Here is a 21,405-nt window from a genome sequence, read left to right on the forward strand (position 1 = left end):
TGAATGCTTTTAAAAGAGTTTTCTTTGTTATGTCACCTTGGGCTATAAACTGATCTATAATGCATCTGTCTGTATTTGACTGCCCACTATACACAGAACACTGACTTGGCTCTGGGGATTCAGTGATAAGTAAGATGTTCTGGTAGCTCTCAGGGGCTTGCAGTCCAGCAGGCTAGAGAGAGAGAAATATGCAGGCAACAGCAACATAGTGTGATAAGTTCGATGGCAAAGGTAACCATGACTATGCAACGTAAGGTCAAAGCGGGAGTACTTGACAGGACTTGGGAGATTTCTGGGGACGAGGTAGTGGCATTCTAAGCTGCCCTCTGAAGGATGAGCAGTAGTGTGTGAGAGAGAGGAGAACATTTCAGGGAGAGGGAACAACCTATCCAGATGTGCAAAGATGAGATACAGCGTAGGGCAGAAACCACCGGCAGAAATGTCAGTGGTTCAATATGACATTGGTCTAGAAAATAGCAGAGGCGAATGGGATTGTGCTGTGGTCTGAATGTTTGCTTCCCCCCGAAGTCCGTATATTGAAATCCTAACCCCCAAAGGTGATGACATCAGGAGGCGGAGCCTTAGGAGGTGATTAGGTGATGAAGATGGAACCCTCATAAATGGGATTAGTGATTTTATCAAAGAGATTTTATAAAATTGCAAGTCCCCTCCACTATGGAGGACACAGTGAGAAGGTGCCAGCTATGAACCAGGATGAGGACTCTCACCCTGCCATGCTGGCTCCCTGATCCTGGACTGTTAACCCCCAGAACTGTGAGAAATAAATTTCTGTCATATATAAGCTACCCAGGCTGTGATATTTTTGTTATAGCAGCCCAAACAGACTAACAGACTGCTGAAAATAGGTAATCAGGGGCCGGATCACCAAGGGCACTTTATCCTGAGAACACTGGATAATCACTAGGACTCATTAGTCAGTGAAACAACATGCTCGAGTTTCTAAAATGCAGAATCTATGGTTACAATGTGGAGAACATATCAGAGAAGGATGAACTGGGAGACGATGAGCCCAGTTAAATGGCAGTTTTGCAAACCATGTGGCCTGGACAAAGGTAATTAGATCTTGATAAGAAGAGCGGGGGTAAAGTGGACACAATTTTGTGATTGTTTAGATATAAGAGGCAAGGGAAATAAAGGCAATTGAGAGCGATCCCCATCTCTCTGGTTTAGGAAATTGAGCTAATGGTGATACAATTGCCATGGGGAGGCCATCCAGGGGTTTGTAGGGAAGATAAGGTTTTTTTTTTTTTTAATATAATTTATTGTCAAATTGGCTAACATACAGTGTGTACAGTATGCTCTTGGTTTTGGGGGTAGATTCCCATGGTTTATCGCTTACATACAACACCCAGTGCTCATCCCAACAAGTGCCCTCCTCAATGCCCATCACCCATTTCCCCCTTTCCCCCATCTCCTTCCCCATCAACCCTCAGTTTGTTCTCTGTATTTAAGAGTCTCTTATGGTTTGCCTCCTTCCCTCTCTGCAACTATTTTTTTCCCCTTCCCTTCCCCCATGGTCTTCTGTTAAGTTTCTCAAGTTCCACATATGAGTGAGAGCATATATCTGTCTTTCTCTGACTGACTTATTCCACTTAGCATAATACCTTCCAGTTCCATCCACAGTGCTGCAAATGGCAGGAGTTCATTCTTTCTCATTGCCAAATAGTATTCCATTGTATATATAAACCACATCTTTATCCTTTCTTCAGTTGACGGACATTTAGGCTCTTCCCATAATTTGGCTATTGTTGAAAGTGCTGCTATAAACATTGGGGTACATGTGCCCCTATGAACCAGCACCCCTGCATCCTTTGGATGAATTCCCAGTAGTGCTATTGCTGGGTCATAGGGTTTTTAATTTTAATTTTGAATTTTTTTGAGGAAGCTCCACACTGTTTTCCACAGAGGCTGCACCAGTTTGCATTCCCACCAACAGCGCAAGAGGCTTCCCATTTTTCCACATCCTCGCCAGCATCTGTTGGTTCCCGAGTTGCTAATTTTAGCCACTTTGACCAGTGTGAAGTGGTCTCTCAGTGCTGTTTTGATTTCTATTTTGCAGAGCAGATAAGGTCTATCCGCTATTGCACTCAAAGGCACCCACTGACTACAGTGAGCATAGAGGTGCACGATGATGTTTTCTCCCCTGCAGCTGCCCTACTTCCCATTCACAGGGTTCTAAATGCGACTGTTGGTAGTATATATTTCTGAAGACAACTAGTAGGCTTTGCAAACAAATCCCTCTGGCAACATTTCAGAGGTATCAATTCAACAATTCTATTCTGACTGGTTTCTCAAGTCAGCTGGCTCACTAATAAATGCATCCTAACTATTTGCAGAAATGGCCACTAAAGAATGGGTATGTTACAATATCTAGCACTCAAGTTGGGAAAAAAATAGAATATTCTGAAACTAGTCTAAGGTGCTATCAAGAAATGGTATACCTGAGAAATGTATAGAATTGTTGAATTGAATCATTCACTGTATTGTACACCAGAAACTAATAAAATGCTTTATGTGAATTATATTTTAAGAAAAATAAAAAGGAAATGATGTAACAAGAAGAAACATTTATTTATTTATTTATTTTTTAAAATTTTATTTAATGTTTATTTATTTTTGAGACAGGGAGAGACAGCATGAATAGGGGAGGGGCAGAGAGAGAGGGAGACACAGAATCTGAAACAGGCTCCAGGCTCTGAGCTATCAGCACAGAGCCTGGCGCGGGGCCAGTGAGCCGTGAGATCATGACCTGAGCCGAAGTCGGCCACTTAACCGACCGAGCCACCCAGGCGCCCCTAGGCACATATTTCTAATGGCGAGATCATGACCTGAGCTGGAGTCAGATGCCCAACCGACTGAGCCACCCAGGCACCCCGAAACAGTACACATTTAAATTATATCTTACACAATTCAGTAACAATACTATTAGACAGAGTCGTGGGTGAGAATATTCACTGGTAAATATATACTGAACTCAAAACATTTTATTTGATTGCAGAGAATGAAGAACAAATTATGGGGATTAAGCAAATTTTATTTTCAGACAGATTTTGAAATTCTTTTTCTGGGTATAGTTAAAAATAAAGTATTAATAAATTGTTCCTTAGTAAATTGTTTGTTGCTAGTTTAGGGTATTTGGGAGAAATGAGTTATGTGTGACATGCCTTATCCTTAACAGTTTATTGTTTATGTTAAAAATGACAAAAATTATATTTTGTTTCTTTATGGAATCCAAGATCTTAACAGAATTTGTGACAAGGAACATCTTATCCTAAAATGTTAATACTTTGTCTTTTTTCTTTTTGAAAGAGGAAGAAGGAATGCACAGAAGCTGTTTTCTGGTCTTAGGTATAAATTTTGATTTTTCTTAGGTTCTATCTTGTTGTTCTGGCAAACCAAATTACAATTGTTGTCTCTAATAGAGTGAATCACAAAATCACATTGAAGGTGATTTTAATGTTTCATCATGGCCCTGTTATAATGAAAATTTCAGAAATATTGTTCTTTAAGCATGCTGACATTTTTCAAACATTCTCTTTTTTAAATGTTATAGCTCAGAGAGGGGAATGGGCCACTTTTAGAATAACATGCTATATGCATACGTCTGCCTTTTTAATTTCAATTGGAAGAAAGTGCAAAGATCTTCAAACACAGCAGAAATTGTGAATTAATGGGACCTGCAATTAAATCTTTTTGCGGCATAAACTGTGCCTACGCCTTAACAAAACAAGATGTCAGCATTGTGAAGGTCAAAGTTGCATAGCGTCAAATAGATCAAATGCTGAATTGTTTATAAACATGTTAGAAAAGCGCACCGCTGTAAAAATATTATTATAATCTTCAGAACTTGACACTGACAATAACATTTGCTATTTAATTAAATGTTGAGAAGGCATTTATAGATAGACACCAATATACAGCAGTTTCCTTAGATTGTGTCTAGAACAACCTTTATTCTCCTTTGCAATAATTCTGTACCACCCAAAACACTTGACAAAGGAAGATATTTGTCAGTATCTACATTTCTTAGAATTTCATCTTGGCTTTGAACTTTGTGATCCAAGTGAGGTTTTGGGTTTTTTTTTTTTTTGTTTGTTTTTCTTTTGATTTTTTTTTTTTATAAGTGAGACTTATTTTTCACAGATTTTATGATTATTCTTCCTGGTGAATGTTTTCTACCCTTTTCTCACCCCAAATATGATTCAGGTTATAGGTAAAAGCTTTTCCTCTGGGAAAGAATAGGATATCAGACATGGACACACACACACACACACACACACACACACACAAATGAACAAGGTAGCACATGAGGCTCCTCTGCCAAAAATATCCCAGTATCTTCCCATGCTTTGTGGATAAATATTTAAATTCATTGGCTTTCCTTCCCATCAGCCAGCTTTTCCGGTTCTGTTAAAGTGTTAACATTAGCTGAAATGGCTTACTATGTATCTCTTAGGGACATATTGTATTGTCTCTGCTTTATGTTTGTTTTGTCTATTTATGTTGTTTTATCCGAAAGAAATGCCTTCCCTTCTCTGTGTGTGTTTGTGAGTTCCAGTGAAAAGATATTTACGTCAAGATAGTTGTCTCTACTGCTTTCCATTTGGGACCCGTTGCTTTTTTTCTGCCACAGAATTAAAAGACATATGCAGAACAGATACTCGAGAGAAACCACTGCTCGTTTTTATAAAACTGTGTCTCCAAGCTTCTGCGAAGAAACCAGAGTCCTGGTCAACTGAATCAGACCACAGGATGCTTCTTGCTTTTCTGGTCTTGGTCTTTGCCCTTGATTCCCTTAACTTACAATAACTTGGTGCTCTAGATCTTAAAATTCCAAGGAAAATACACACATTCATCTATCCTCTATCTGAAATGTCACCCTACGCATCTTGGTTCAACAATAACTAATAATGAAATTTAGTATCCTTTTAGTGTCAGTCATGAGACAAAAAAGCAGACAATGGAGCTTGTCTTTGAGCAGTTGTCAAATTCTGAAGAGCATTTAGAGTTTGGGGATGCTAAGGACTGAAAGGGGTTGCTGAAGGAAAGAGAAGCTTCCACTCTTTTCTTCTTTAAATTTTTTAACATTTACTTATTATCGAGAGACAGAGAGAGACAGAGCATGAGCAGGGGAGAGGCAGAGAGAGGAGGAGACACAGAATCTGAAGCAGGCTCCGGGGTCTGAGCGGTCAGCACAGAGCCTGATGCAGGGGTCAAACTCACAAACCGGGAGATCATGACCTGAGCCAAAGTCGGATGCTTAATGGACTGAGCCACCCAGGCACCTGGAGAAGCTTCCACTCTTGTGTTCAGAACTGCTCTTCTTTCATGGGTGTTGTGATTTTTTTCCCATAATATTTCATCTAAACAGATTACAATGGGCTAAAGAAAAAATAATTTGTTCTAGAGGTTGAAGTGAATCACTAACTCACTTTGTTTCTTCAAACTCAACTTTCTCTGTAAAGCAGAAAGCACAGCTTTCCATGAAATTTGTCCTGACCTCTCCACCATGATATCACTTCTTGGAACTCCTACAGCAGTTACCGCCTGGGCTCTGGAGTCTGACAGTCTAAACTCTGTGCCTTGCTTTCTCCCATGATTATCCTATAATATGAGGCTAATAATAGCATCTACCTTAAGGATCTGTGGTGAGGATTGAATGAATTAAGTTACCAGTACTTAGTATGCAAATTACACTGTTACCCATTACTATCATTATTGGCTATTTAATTCTATTCTACCTTATGATATATTGATATATATATATATATATATATATATATATATATATGTTGTGTATCATAAAAGATATCAAAAGTGATCTAAAATTGCTTTTTCATTTTACTATGAAATATTATATACATTCAAATAATTGACATATATGATATATGTATTATAGAATATATATAAGTAAGTATACACTTAGGCAATAGAACTTTCCCACCGTCACTATGTCCTTTTTCCGGGTGCATACCTCCTACAGTCTGCCGGAAATTTTATAACATATGTATCTCTAAAAATTATAGTTTTTTTAGTTTAGTATTTTTTTTAACATTTGTACATGGTGTCATTTATTTTTCAAAAGCAAGTGGTTTTTATTCCTCAACATTTTCTTTGTAAAGGTCATATAACATGTAGCATGTACAGCTGTTAATTCATTTTTGCTACTGAAGAATGCTGCATTTGATGAATATTCTACAGTTTGTTTTTCTGATTTTCAACCGAGGCACACTTTGGTTTTCTTCAGTTCTTCGTTAAATTAGCACTATTGCTATGAACATTCTCATACATGGTTCCTGGTATTAAGTAGTACTTTAAATATTTTAGTATTTAATTTTCCTCTGCCCTGCTTCCCATCCCACCTAGGTTGAAAATGTCTCTTCAAGTCTTATCTTCATAGCATTTACCACAGCTTCTTGACCACAATAGGGGTACTCCACATACGATGGTTCATTTTATGTGTCAGCTTGACTGGGCTGAGGGATGCCCAGAGAGCTGGTACAATATTATTTCTGGATGTGTCTGTGAGGGTGTCTTAAGAAGAACTTAGCTCTTGAATCAGTAGACTGAGTAAAGAAGATCTGCCCTCACTCGTGTGGGAGGGCACTATCCACACTGAATAGAACACAAAGGCAGAGAAAGGGTAATGTCTCTCTCCTTTTAGGCTGAGATGTCTATTTTCCCCTGTACTTGGACATTGAAGCTCCTGGTTCTCTGGCTACTGGATGACAGGCCCTCTACCAGCAGCCCCTCCCTCCAGGTTCTCAGCGCTGTGAGCTCAATTGAATGACACCTCTAGCTTTCCTTGTTCCCTAACTTGCAGGTAACAGATCATGGGACTGTTTGGCCTCCATAACCGTTTGAGCCTGTTCCCATAATAAATCTCTCACATATAACCTATGCATTCTGTTTCTCTGGAGAATCCTCAGACACCACAAAAAATGTGCATATTTGATGTAATCAAGATAGATGTATCCATTGACCAATATATCAATGAATTCAATTGGCCTTTTTCCTTTTTCGGTCTCTTAGCCTTCTTCTCTTTCATATGTTGTCTCCTCATTTGGCTCTTTATTCTGTGCATGGGAGCCCTTTAGAATATCAATGGTATGTGCACTCATCTATAAAGTCATGTTCACAGTTAATGTACTCTTCAATATTACACACCCTCATACAACAGAAAAGCTACTTAACCTGTCCAAATTCATTTCTTCCACTCTAAAATGAGTGTAAAAACTATCTACTTCGTAAGTGTGTTGTAGGGATTGCACATAGCACATTTAGAACGGCTAGTAGAGCAAAAGCTCAAAATATGCATTATTATTGTTATTATTATTATTCCCTAACTGATTTATGTGGTTAACTCTAATCTCTGTAGCCAGATGGTGTGTCCCTAGAGCACGAAGAACATTCTTATAATTACGCCCATCCACAGTGCTTGACATAATTCATGCGTGTTGAATTGAACAGAATAGTCAGAGGTTATTAAGTAACCATTGATTGGCTGAATCCCTGTTGAGCAACTCTTCTTCCTCCTTTCTCTCACTTAACTCTTGAGGGTAATTTATGGTCCTGTAAGATTGCCAGCTAGGACTGGAATAGAGAGGGGAGCCACAGGCTGTAACAAAATGAAGGAGAAATAATAAGAAGAAATTGTTCCTGGCAAACTTGGGTTCGCTGGAGGGTTGTTGGGGGGGGGGGGATGGGAAAAATGGGTAATAGGCTTTAAGGAGGGCACTTGTTGGGATGAGCACTGGGTGTTATTTGTAAATGATGAATCACTAAATTCTACTCCTGAAATTATCATTCCACTATATGTTAACTAGCTTGGGTTTAAATTAAAAAAAAAAAAGAAATTGTTCCTGAGGCTGAGACCATGAGTAGACAAATTAGGTGGTCACCTCTGCAGTACGGCTTGACATATGTTAAATATTAATTTCAAAAATATCCCCTCTTACCTCCTGTCGCATCATCACAAATCTCCACTTTCAGTCACTATTTTGGATGGAGACTTTTAGTAAAAGTCATGTTAACTATACTACATGTAAATATGGAAGGGAGGAAGCAGAATGGTCCATGGAACGCCTGAGGGTGCCAAACAGATTATGCTAATGTCAGAATGTTTCTTCGCAACACCTTATTATAATACAAATTATTTACCTTGTGTTTCTCATGTGCCAAGCATTTTACTTACAGCATTTACAATGTTCACAAACCTCTTCAGTTTTTATTTATGTCTTTATCACAGATGAGGAAATTGAGACCTACCAAAGTTATTTACTCAGTTTATCCAATCACAGCTCCCCATGCCTAGGAATTAGAATTTAGAGTTCTATGATCCTAAACTCTCCTGTACTGTGAGGCTTTCATCTCCTACCGTGGTCTGTGTTCTGCACCAGCCACAGTGAATGCTAGCATGATGGGATCACTAGAGAAGAAGTTCTTGACTTTAGCCAACAACACTAACAACACTGTAGCCCCATTGCCTGCATCTAGCTGCCTTCTAGTCACACAATAGCAAAGCCTAGTGTTAGGCTTCATTTCAGGGATAAGTGGGCTTTCTCAGGTTTTGGGGAAGGAGAGCTGCGTGCTTCTCCTGGATGATTTCACGTTGCAGCTTGTTCCTACCCAGTAACATGGCTGCTGATCATTGCCTGAATGGCTCTCTCCCACCTTCCCTTCCACACCTGTGGCCGCCGGCTTCCCTGCACGCCGTTTTGTCCGACAGGTGATTGTTGTCTTTTACCCTTTCATTCTTCCAAAGCACTAATATTATCAGATAATTACCAAATGTGCAGATAACAATTTTAACTGCATCTTGGCCAGGCTTGAGTTGTACACCCTAAGCCTTCGCCAATGGTTTCTTTACCTGCGGCTCAAGAATTCCCTGGATGTTCACCTGGTTTGCTCTCTCACTTCTTTCCGATCTTTTGTTACTTGCTTGGTGCCATTTTTCCCAACCATCCTATTTAAAATTGCAAGCTTGCATCCCATCCCTTTTCCCTCAAGTTCTAAACTTTCTATCTCACTTTGTTTCTCAGTTTTTATTCATAGGACTTCTCATCATTTTACTGATATAAATTTTCCTCATTTTTTGTCTCTCTTCCCTCAATATAATTAAGCTTCAAGAGTAGGGGACTTTTGCTATCTTTGTTAACTACTGTATCTTCGGTCTTAAACAATGTTGATTATAGAGTGGATACCAAGCAAATGGTTACTTAAGAAATTCATAATTTTGCTGGATTACTTGGACACCAGGGGTGGTATAGACTGTGATGGCTGAAGCTAATGAGGAAGGGGGCCTGGGTTCTCGTAGGTCATTTCTTTAGGAATAGGGACTTTATCAACATGCAAATGTTCTTATAAAATTTATTTATTAAAAAACTTTGATAGAGACACATGAACTTATTTAGGATATTTTATTCCCTTTTCTGTCTCAATTCAAATCCATAAAGCTTGGTACAGGCAGTCTCTATTCTGTACACCAGCGTCCTAATCTGGACATTCTGGATGTTGCAGATAGTGACCATTTTCTCCTTCAGTTTAATCTGGACTACTTGGCAGAGATATTCCAGGGTCAGTCTGCTCTCGCGGTAGGAATGGAGACAAGAGATATAAGGGATGAGAAAATAGAAGGAGTTGAAGGACTTGTAGTCTGGTACCAACCTTTAGCCATCTGAGATTATGACCTATAACATTGTCAAAAATTGCTGATAAATGAGTAGCAGTTTTCTTAGCCCAATACTTAGGTTCATTCTCTTAGTGCCTGATTTGACATGGATTGCCAGGGAAGAGGGAAAACAAAACAAAACAAAACACCCTGGCAAGGGTAGTAAAGACATTGTTTGTGAATTTTAGAGTTCAAATCTAATTCTACATTTCTCATTATTGAGCTGCTCAAGCAAATTAGTAATAGGAAAGATTCTGAGATGTTCATAAATACCTCAAAGCTGTATTTCATAGGTGAAGTTGTAGAAACCGAGATCTTAAAGCTGACTTTTTTTCTAGTTTCATAAATCATGGTCTGGTATTTAAAGACTCATGAAATCTTTTTTTTTTTTTTTTTTTTTTTTTTTGCCTAGTGCTGGTGATATTTTCTTATAGTATGAAATAGTATTTATAGAAAATTCCCTAAGGTTAAGCTATAAATCTATTCTTTCAGTTCTTCCAAATTTTGTATTTGGATTTAACCAAGCCATCAGAGAACTGCACACTTGATCTGCATTATTTCAGGCCCTTGTAGAGTTGCTTGTGCAGAATTGCATTTTGGATTTATGCCATCAGCTTGCATTGAGGGGCATCTTAAGAAATAGCTGCAGGAAAGACACTATTGTGCATATTGTAAAAAATTTGTCAACCACTCCTTCAATACGGCCTTATGAGAACTCCCAGAAAAATTTCTTTCTGGGTCCTGCAGCAGGACAAACTGGGTTTCTTCTGAGGAAATGGTTTCTGTTTGTTTTACAAATACAGTGAATTAAATACAGTGATTAGTACTTTTGGTCTCTGCTTTGGCCTCTAAGGAACTGTCTGAGCCAGGACTTGAACAGGACCACAGAAGCCACTCTATACGTTCCGAGTGTGAAGGATTATAGTTTGGAAGATTGCAAGCTGAAGCAGCAAAGTAAGTGATTCTCGAAAACTCGATAGAAAGTTACTAGACTCTCATAGCTGCCTGTGTTCCCACACACAATGGCCTCTTTTTTCCTTTGCCTTCTGAACCCACATGGGTGCTCCCCTTGGCAGCCTCGAACTTGGACAATAGGGAGAAGAAATTCTGAGATATATTTTCAGCTTCTAGAAGAGCTGGTGATAAGGCTGAACTGGTAATAAATAATTAAACAAACAAAAAAAGCATAGCACATTTTGGCTGCTTTTTGCTATAGGACAGGATCTAATAGAGTTTGTGTTCTAATTTTATACTTGGATTCAATAGACTTTACCCACCCTACTTTTTAAATCCCAATTTCCTTATTGATTTATTTATTTTCATTTTGCTGTATTGCAATTATTTCTATAAGCCACATGAACTCTTTTGGAAAAGTGGTATATAAATAAAAAAATTTGTTGGGAAGGTAAAGAAGAATGAGTTTATGAGACATGTGCATCTAAAAACAACCTACAACACATTAAATATGGTTAGAGATATAAAGTGGATGGTCAGGGTAACCCAGGGAACTGCCATACCGCTCTCCAGAATAGGACCCGTTATCTTGGAGATGTCTTTCTGTTGTTACAGTGGAAACATTTTTTTCCCATTACTAACAGATTCTCAAAATACATTGTGAAAAATAATAAGACAATAAAACATACACACTTACCCAGCATAACTGAAAAAGGACATCTTTTATACAGGCAAATTTTCTATGCATCTAGGCTTATTCCTTTAAAGGTCTCAATTTTAAAATTCTAATAATTTTGGTAAATTTTTATAAATAGATATAAAAATTTTGTAAATAAAGATATGTACCAATATCATATGACTTCACTCATATGAGGACTTTAAGACACAGATGAACATAAGGGAAGGGAAGCAAAAATAATGTAAAAACAGGGAGGGGGACAAAACATAAGAGACTCATAACTATGGAGAACAAACAGAGGGTTACTGGAGGGATTATGGGAGGGGGAATGGGCTAAATGGGTAAGGGGCACTAAGGAATCTACTCCTGAAATCATTGTTGCACTATATGCTAACTAATTTTGATGTAAATTAAAAAAAAAAAGATATGTACTTCTGCCTTCTTAAGCAGTCAATAGTTAAAATAGTTCAAGCTTTTCATGCAGGTTTATGGTAATTAGGGAAAAATAATGGAGTAGTAATCTATTACAGTGATGTGTAAAGGACTGTGGGATATAGAAGACTCAGATTCTTTAAAATGAGCTTAACTCTTATTTTTTCCTTTGGCAATTGTTTCTTTTTTGCACTGTTATCCTCTGTTATCCTTGTCCAATGTCATATTTTACACACAGCTGTCCAGAAGAGATCTGAGAGTGGCTTTACCTTTCCAGTAGAATAAGTGTAATGATCTGAGTGTAAGAGTTAATATCTTTTCATGCTTGAGAGCTTCCTTTTTCTCATTTTTTCCTTTTAAGTTTAAGGCTATATATCAACTCCTGAGGTTTCCAGAAGCTTGACCTCTGAATGAGTGGGCATTATTGCATGTATTTGATCTCTTTAATAAGATTACAGAGTAATGAAATTTAGAGACTAAAAGAGACTGTGAAAGGTCACCTGGCCCACCACTTTCCCAAAGAGGCTACTTCCATTTAGAACCATATCGAAACCACTGCAGGCAAAGGGCAGCCTCTACTATTTTATAGTCTTTCAAAGACAGAAATGCTATGATCTCTGGTGGCAAGTCGTTTTTATGTTTTATAATTCCCGATTTCAGAAAATTTTTCCTTACTTAAATTGCTCATGCAGAAGTTTAAGCCTGTGAACTCAGTCCCTGAGGAGATTTGAAAATAAAACTGGGCTTTTGAAAGGACTTAAGAAAATTGGGTTCCGTTGTTCCTCTGTTTTACATTCTTACGGCCAAAGTTGGCATAATGGTGTGTGTGTGTGTGTGTGTGTGTGTGTGTGTGTGTGTGTGTAAAAGAGAGAGAGAGAGAGAGAGAGAGAGACTATCGATTTCTTTTAATTGCCCATCGTTCATATTACATTCATTCATGGATCAAACTACTTGGCAAGGAGTTGGGCTGAACTACATTCTCACTAGGTCTCTCTTGATGCTAATTCACATTTACAAGCTAGCCAGCTATTTAAAATAAAGAGTGTAGTTTGTAGTTATGAGGTAGGAAAAATGTGAGATGGTATAGCAGAGGAACAGGATGGGGACTGGAACGAAGACCCACCATTATTCTTGGCATTTAAGAACCATATGACTTTGAGCAAGTCAATTTCCACTGTGAAATGGAGATTAATAATAATATATCCTTTCTATCATCCCATAAAGAGGGAATTTTTGAGGACCCAAAAAGAAAATGGGCATATAAATTCTTTGAAAATTATAAGCCATATATAAATATATGGTAATTTTGAATTCCCCAAATATTTAGCTCTTTTATAAGTAGTGGATTGTAGAATTGGGAAAATCTGGTTTGGATTATAGCTTTGGCACTAACTCTGTGGTCTTAAGCAGTCTTTTAATGTATTTGAGCCACAATTTTTCCTTGCAAAATTGAACAATCAAATTGACCTTGTAGGGCAGTGGTGGTGATCAAAGATAATAAATGCAAAGTGTCTAACATGCCGTTGCATAAACAGTAGGCATTCAGTAAATGCTAACCATTGTTGTCATAGGGATATTGATGCAAAACAAATATTTCTACTTCTCTCACTCTTATCTCACATCTCCCATGTATTTGAGTATGCATCAATGCCAATTCTACTTTTTTAATATTTCTGGAATGCACTCCTCCCTTATAGTCTCCATGGCTACAGTATGATGAGTGCCATTATCCGAACTCTCATGGCATATATCAGGAGTATTTAACTACCCCCTTTGTTTCCAGTAATTTCCCCTTGAATCCAGCTTCTCTAATTGGATTATAACCAAAGTCATTTTTTATTTTTATTTATTTTTTTCAAAGTGATTCACAATTTTTTTAATGTTTGTTTATTTTTGAGAGAGAGAGAGAGAGAGAGAGAGAGAGAGACTGCGAGTGGGGGAGGAAGAAAGAGAGAGGGAGACACAGAATCTGAAGCAGTCTCCAGGCTCTGAGCTTTCAGCACAGAACCCAACACTGGGCTCAAACTCACGAACCCCAAGATCATGACCTGAGCCAAAGGTGGATGCTTAACCGACTAAGCCACCCGGACACCCCTGCAAAGTCATTTTTTAAAGAGCTATCTGACCATTGTAGTAGTCTTTCTCAAACACTACCGTAATTCTGCCATTGAATGAAGCTAACCAGTTTAAAAAAAAAAAAAAAGGTGTTTTTTTTTAATTTTAAAGCCAATTTGTTGACAGTTAAGATCCTTCATAGTTTAGCTTATTATCTTGATATTATCTTCAACCATCCTTTCTCAGTAATGCATTCTAGTTTACACAGACCTAGTGGCAATTAATCAACTATGCCATGTCTGGATCTTTGTGTGTGTTGCTTTCCTGCATGAAATACTACTGTGTTCTCATCTACCTTGCAAGTCTACAAATTGCTCTTCGGAGAATGTGGAGATTCTAACCTCCATGGCCACAGACATGTAGAAGAATCCATATATAAGTTTGAAGGGTATCTTGAAATCATAGGTATCTGGATTTTTCCAAGGGTACCGTGACTCTTAAAATCTTCGGAACCACTGTTTTGCACTCAGCTTAAATCTCTCCTTTACAAAGCCTTCTCTTTTCAATGATACTTTGGCCATTGAATATCAAATGACGTGCAATGTTGTCTTTGTTATTTTCAAGCGGGCACTTACCACCATTGCTTTCAAGAAGCAATCAATAAGTCAACATGGGATTCTGAGCAGATAAACTCCTGAGTGGAGTGCCTTCAGAGAAGATCCGTTGCTCAAGCTCTGTCTCATTTGACGAATACCTGGAAATCCACGATCAAAGTCCGTTTACCTAATATTGAGCTGTTGATTCCTTTTATTTTTTTTTTAATTTTTTTAACGTTTTTATTTATTTTTGAGACTGAGAGAGACAGAGCATGAACGGGGGAGGGTCAGAGAGAGAGGGAGACACAGAATCTGAAACAGGCTCCAGGCTCTGAGCAGTCAGCACAGAGCCCGATGCGGGGCTCGAACTCAGAACCACGAGATCGTGACCTGAGCCTAAGTCGGCCGCTTAACCGACTGAGCCACCCAGGCGCCCCTGTTGATTCCTTTTAATACACAAATCCATACATTTTAGGGTAAAATGTACTGCTTGGGCTATCGTCAACCATCATGCTTTAAAATAAATGAGTTTTAGGTGTTTTCCTAACAAAAAGAATGGTCCCAGAAAATATAAGGAAAGTGAAAGTGCCACCACAAGAGAAAAACAGGTCAAGAAAACCAAAGTCTAATTTTACCTCTATTTTGTTAACTGACATTATAAGGCAATAGTCACCTCACTGGATGTAAGTACACTTGGGCCAACACAAATGTTTCCCAAAGGGTACAAGGACACCATGAGTTTCAAAGGAACTGATTTCTCGGTATTTCAAATTCTATTTACTCTTTTCCTAAACCGATTACCTGTTGAATAAGCCTGAGGTCACGCTCAGAGCCCCCTCCCATCATTCCCCACCTCATTTCCCCCATTCTGCGAGAGAAGGGAAAATCCCTTACCTGAGCAGAATCACATGATGGTGCATCGCTCTGACAAGTAAAAGCCTGTGGGCATGGTAGAAGGGTACCATGGGAAAAACCGACATAGATGTTAAGAAAGTGAATAATTATAATTGCTTAGTAATAGACTCATTTGCAAGTGAATTTGATCCCAGTGTTTTGCTTTCAACACCGTCAAAGAAGGTCCAAATTGAATCGTTGGCTGTGATGATTTTTGTCAGGTACTTCAGAAGTAGTGTAATAAATTGAGAGACATTATTATAGCAAAATTCTTTTCATTCCCGTCTAATGGTTTGTGTAACTAAATGCTTACATGTTATGTATAAAAATGAAAAATAAGAATTGAGTTGATGCTAAATCCTCCCATTTTTATCAGTAAGTAATATTTACCCATGGTTACATGCACTGAGTGAAGAATGAAAGCTCCATACATCTCATTAAGAAATGCCTTTCTAATAAAATTTGACTTTGGTATTCAATTATTATCCATCAAGCATACATTTACATTGTGTTGACCAATAGTGTATTAACAATAATTACAATATTAAAAAAATTTTCCTTTTATCATTTAGAGCTTTTTAGTCTCTGAAACTAAAATCACACACACAAAATATTTATTGTATTTATAAATATATTTGTATGTTTACATATGTAATGGTAATATATATATAAGAACAAAATTTTATATGATATATATATGAAATATATACTTGCAGGAAAGCTTGATAATGATAACCATTTAAGAAAAATACTATATTACAAAATAATAAATTTTCCCATAGAAAAAAATTCTATGGGAGAAGTGAAATGATAATGCAATTTTAAGGAAAGAAGTGTTGTTAATTTTCTAACCATTAAGAAGTGCTTTTTAGTAAAATTTTCAGTTGAGAATGATATCAAATTGCTATTATAAACATCCAAAAGGGTGATATCATATTTTCAATTTCAATATTTGCCCTATGCTAGAAATTATATTCTTTGCAAGTATTTAGACTTGAGCAAATGTTTTACTCTCAGCTTAAAAAGTCACATACTTTCAAAATTCCTTTCTTTTAAAGTTTATTTTATTCATTTTGAGAGAGAGAGAAGAGAGAGAGTGGGGGAGGGGCAGAGAGAGAGGGAGAGAGAGAAACCCAAGCAGGCTCCGCACTGTTGGTGCAGAGACCAGCGTGGGGCTCGAGCCCAACAACTGCGAGATCGTGACCTGAGCAGAAATCAAGAGTTGGGTGCTTAACCAACCGAATCACCCAGTCACCCCAACTTTCAGATTCTTTTAGGGGATACAGGAGCATAAAGGTTTGAATGTCACTCCTCCCAGGTACACAGAGGTCAAAATGTTCTCTCTCATTCCAGAATCATCTATTACGAAAGACTGTTTTTTAGGGTTTCTTTTCTTAAATCCTCATTCTCCCCAAACAGTAAATTCACATTACAGTGCACTGATCCCTCAAAGAGATCCCAGAGGACCTGGGGACGGCTTTGGGTGCTGAGAGTAAGGGTGCTGGATCGAGGAAGGAGAGAGAAGGATGGCGAAAGGGAGCAGTGCCAGAGACAAACATGCCTGGCCTTGCTTCTCCGCGTCTGGCTTGGCTCTTCAGTGGGTCCTTCCCGGGTGTGGTTACAAGAGCTCCTGCGGTGGCTTCAACCCCTGAGGGGAGCTTACCTCAGAGGAGGAAGGAGCAGGTCCCTGGGTACTCCAGGCCTTACCTCAGGGCCACCTCAGGAGAATCATCTCCAAGGAAGACAATGAGGTAATGACCAGGCAAACATAATTCAAGGAGAGAAAAACAGTCAATTTTTATCTCATTGACTTTCAGGGATGAATTGTTTTCTCCTAGTTTGTCTTTCCTGTTTATTAAATCATGTTCAGCTCTTCATCATCGCAATCTTCATTTCCTTTAGGCTTGTTTCCTCATGTTCAATACTCCTTTGCTTCACAACACTTTCCATTTCTAGCTTCCAATTCAGTGCCACGGTTTTGAATGAGTGAGGAGGCAATGTTCTTGACAAATTCCTGACTGATTTGTCTCTGGGTCTGAATTTCTAACATACTTACGAAAGTTAACACAACTGATAAATATTTTTTTGTGGTGCTGGGGAGAGAATCCTAAACTTCACAGAAGTGCTAACAACACAAAGTAATGGCATGCATATTCATCCGAAATTAAGCTAGCATGTTCTATCATGTAGGTATCATTTTAACTCCGCTTTTAGTGGCAAAATGACGCATGGAGCTTTGGGACTTGCGTTCCTGGGTCAGACGGTACTGTGACCAGCACTGTGTGTCTTTCAAGAAATTTTGGTTTGTAGCATCTCTAGTCCTCAGTTTTCACATTTACACAATAAAGGAGTTGGGCTTAATTGATTCTCATTTTCCTTTTTCTGCTAAAACTTCGTGATATGATTTTCTAATATTATAATGGATGTTAATAGGGAGCTATTCTCTCCGCATCACATTTATTCATTCTATTCCTAGGAACACTGAGCATACTTGTCTTTGAATTTTAAGTATTTATGTATGCCTGGTATTTTTTGGTTAGAAATCTCCTTAATGGGAGGGACATATCTGGATTTAACTTTGGGTCCTCGTATCTTTCCTACATTAGATGCTGTGTAAGTTTTGATTAGACTCACCTGAAATTGTCTCCTTTTCACTTATTGTAATACTAATGCCAAGATTCATTTTGTAGATTAGTGTTGAGTGATCTTGTTTCTATATAAAGTTTTCTTCCATTCTATTTCCCGTATTCATATTGATCTAACTTAATGTTCTGCCTTGTTAGTGCAAAATCAAATTTTTCTGTTTCTTGTATTTCTACTTAACCTCTCTAAACTTTATCAAAGGATCTGCATCCTGCTTTATTCTCTACTTACCCCATCACCTTTATGTCTTTGGCTGTCTTTCTGGTGCTAATCAACTTCACTATGGGGCTTTATTTAAAAATGTTGGTGTTCAGAGAGAATAGAGGAGTGAATTATTAAAATCCGTGTTCAGCTAATTTACACTTCTATTCACATGACACTTTGTGTGATACTGGGAAAACTAGAGTTTTTGAAAGGTGGAACAACACATACATTTTATGTTTGCCTACTTCCTGTGTTTGCAATTTCCATGAAATAGACGCATAAGTCTGCTAAAGAATATACCCTCTTCCCTTATATTCAAGCAAGAGTGAAATATAATGCTGTGATATTTAAACATGGTGAAAAGCATTACTATGAGTTGGAAATAATAAAAAATCTGTTTTCAAGCAGAGTATGGATTTTTCAATAGAATTAAGAGGAAATATAATAATAAAAAGCTGCAAAGTAATAGCAGTGTAATAAATCCCCATCTTTTATTCTCTGCAAGCTTTTGTCCCCCCTTAAAGCACTCTAGAAAACACTGTCAATTTTATAAGTACAATTGAAAGCTGAATTTTGTCTCAGAAAGACGAGGCCTCCTCACCGACCTTAATTTTATTTCTGGAAAAAATATAATTAAAAATATATTTCTTGGACAAGGGTTGCTGACCCTTGGCTGTTGCAGGGGGCATCTGAACCCATCTTCTCAGTCATAACTGTGAACATATAATTTCGCCTGCTATTTTCTGGGAGCATGTTAACGATGGACTCGTGAGCTCTGGGGAATATTAGATGATCACTTTTAGCGGACGTCTCAACAGGGCGTGTGGGAGGCGCCCAGGAAGATATACAGCAGACACGAAAGAGATGGGATTCAGTTCAAACCACACTTCTCTCTCTCATTAGAAGTGTGGTCTCATCAATAAACTGGGGATATCATGCATGGTACCTGCCCTGTAGAGGGAGGCCTGGCCTACCTAATTGCTCATCAGTGTTTAATTTTACATAGGATCTTTCTCTTCTAGGGACATGCCTGACTCTCTGTTAAGAAAAATTGGTGAATTACAAAGGTTGGATCTGCAGGATATTGCCACAGATCTGAGTTGAGGGGGCGGGAGTTAAAAACCAGGCGAAGGTGCTTGGATTTAATGTGACAGGAAATAAGGGAAGAGTGCACAGTTTTGCGCATAGAAATGCTGTGCTTTGGGAGGCAGTTTTCTCTGTGAAAGGTAGTTCATAAATCTACTCCCCTTTGGAACGCTGTGTAAGAGGACTTATTTCTCTCTCTGTAAAATGAGGTAACAGCCGTCCACCTCAGAGTTATGAGAATCAAGGTCTAGAGTGGTGCTTTGTAACCATAAAGTATCACACAAGTGATACAGAAGAAATAAGGGCAAACAATGTGGAGGAAGGCAGAAAGCAGCTTGGCCCAACCTCTTTGCCCATCCGTGGACGTAGAGGATGATATGCACAGCTGTGCCACAAACTCCCATTTAAGTTCTCAGATTTGTGTTTCAGAAAATAACAAATACACAGCTGTAGCCTTTTGGATGTGTGGTGAGGCAAGGAGCTTGATACTTTTAAAAACATGTTTTAGGGGAGCCTGGGGAGCTCAGTCAGTTGAGCATCTGACTCTTCGTTTTGGCTCAGGTCATGGTCTCAAGGTTTGTGGGTTCGATCCCCTGTCGGGGTCCGTGCTGATAGTATGGAACCTGCTTGGGATTCCCTCTCTATTCCTTTGTCTCCCTCCTTTTCTCTCTCTGTCTGTCCCCTGCTTGCATGCTCTCTCTCTCTCTCTGAAAATAAAATAAAATAAAATAAAATAAAATAAAATAAAATAAAATAAAATAAAAACATGTTTTAAACACAATAGGTCATGAAGTGAGTCATTTTAATTTTTTTAAAACTTTTATTTATTTTGGAGAGGCAGAAAGAGACAGAGCATGAATGGGGGAGGAACAGAGAGAGAGGGAGACACAGAATCCAAAGCAGGCTCCAGGCTCTGAGCTGTCAGCACAGAGCCTGATGAGGGGCCCGAACCCACAAACTGGGAGATCCAGACCTGAGCCGAAGTCAAACGCTTTAACTGACTGAGCCACCCAGGTGCCCCTGAAGTGAGACGTTTAAAAAAAATTTTTTTTGACGTTTATTCATTTTTTGATATAGACAGAGTGTGAGTGGGGGAGGGGCAGAGAGAGAGGGAGACACAGAATCCGAAGCAGACTCCAGGCTCCGAGCTCTCAGCACAGAGCCCGACGCGGGGCTCGAACTCACGAACTGTGAGATCATGACCTGAGCCGAAGTCGGACATTCAACCAACTGAGCCACCCAGGCGCCCCTTAAGTGAGTCATTTTAAATGTTCACATGTCTCGAGTACACATGGGGATATCATATTTAGCAGTCTGAACGCAGTTCCTTGCCCACTACTTCCCTGTCTTTTGCTTGAACACATTAGAACACACTAGAAAGCAAGTGAAAGGGATGTGACTGCACAGTTTACTTGAACCAACTTTAATCTGTAAAGAATATAATTCACGAACCTCAGTACTACTATTTTTATTGGCAAGTGATGTGTAATACTTCTATTTGCCAAGACACCAAAGTGGAAAACTGTAAGTTGGCCTGGAGAAAAGATGGTTTACCTTCCCTTCTTTGTGAAAGTCATATGCCAGCTGTGAGGAAGAAGGTACCTTAGGGACCACGACCTAGGATCCTCCGTAAGTCCTTCCTGGCATCTTGCCAGCATGGGTACAACATGTAATTTCTCATCATCCTTCTTCCCCTGTTCCTCCACTTATCATTGAATGCTTTCCCTTCACTTCCTGCCTTTTACCACTGCCCTTTGCCCATAGTTCTTGTGTATTACCAACAAACTTTGGGAATGGGAATGGTGCCAAGAGGTATTATTATTATTTTTTTAGTGTTTATATATTTATTTTGAGAGGAAAAGGAGAGCATGCGAAAGCGAGTGGGGGAGGGGCAGAGAGAGAGAGACTCCCAAGCAGTGCGTCAGTGTGGAGTCTGACACAGGGCTCGATCATGACCTGAACAGAAATCGAGAGTCTGACCTTTAACAGACTGAGCCACCCAGGTGCCCCTCCAAGAGGTATTCTAATAATGTTTAAGATATGAAAGAGTATCTGGTAATTAAAAAAAAATAATAACAAGCAGACCAGTTCTTTCTTCACTGCCAGATGAAGATCAATGAACATGATTTATCATAAATTCTTTGTTATTGAAGTCATTCACCCCTCCAAAA

This window comes from Panthera leo, chromosome B2 (assembly GCF_018350215.1).
Source record: "Panthera leo isolate Ple1 chromosome B2, P.leo_Ple1_pat1.1, whole genome shotgun sequence".
Taxonomy (NCBI): domain Eukaryota; kingdom Metazoa; phylum Chordata; class Mammalia; order Carnivora; family Felidae; genus Panthera; species Panthera leo.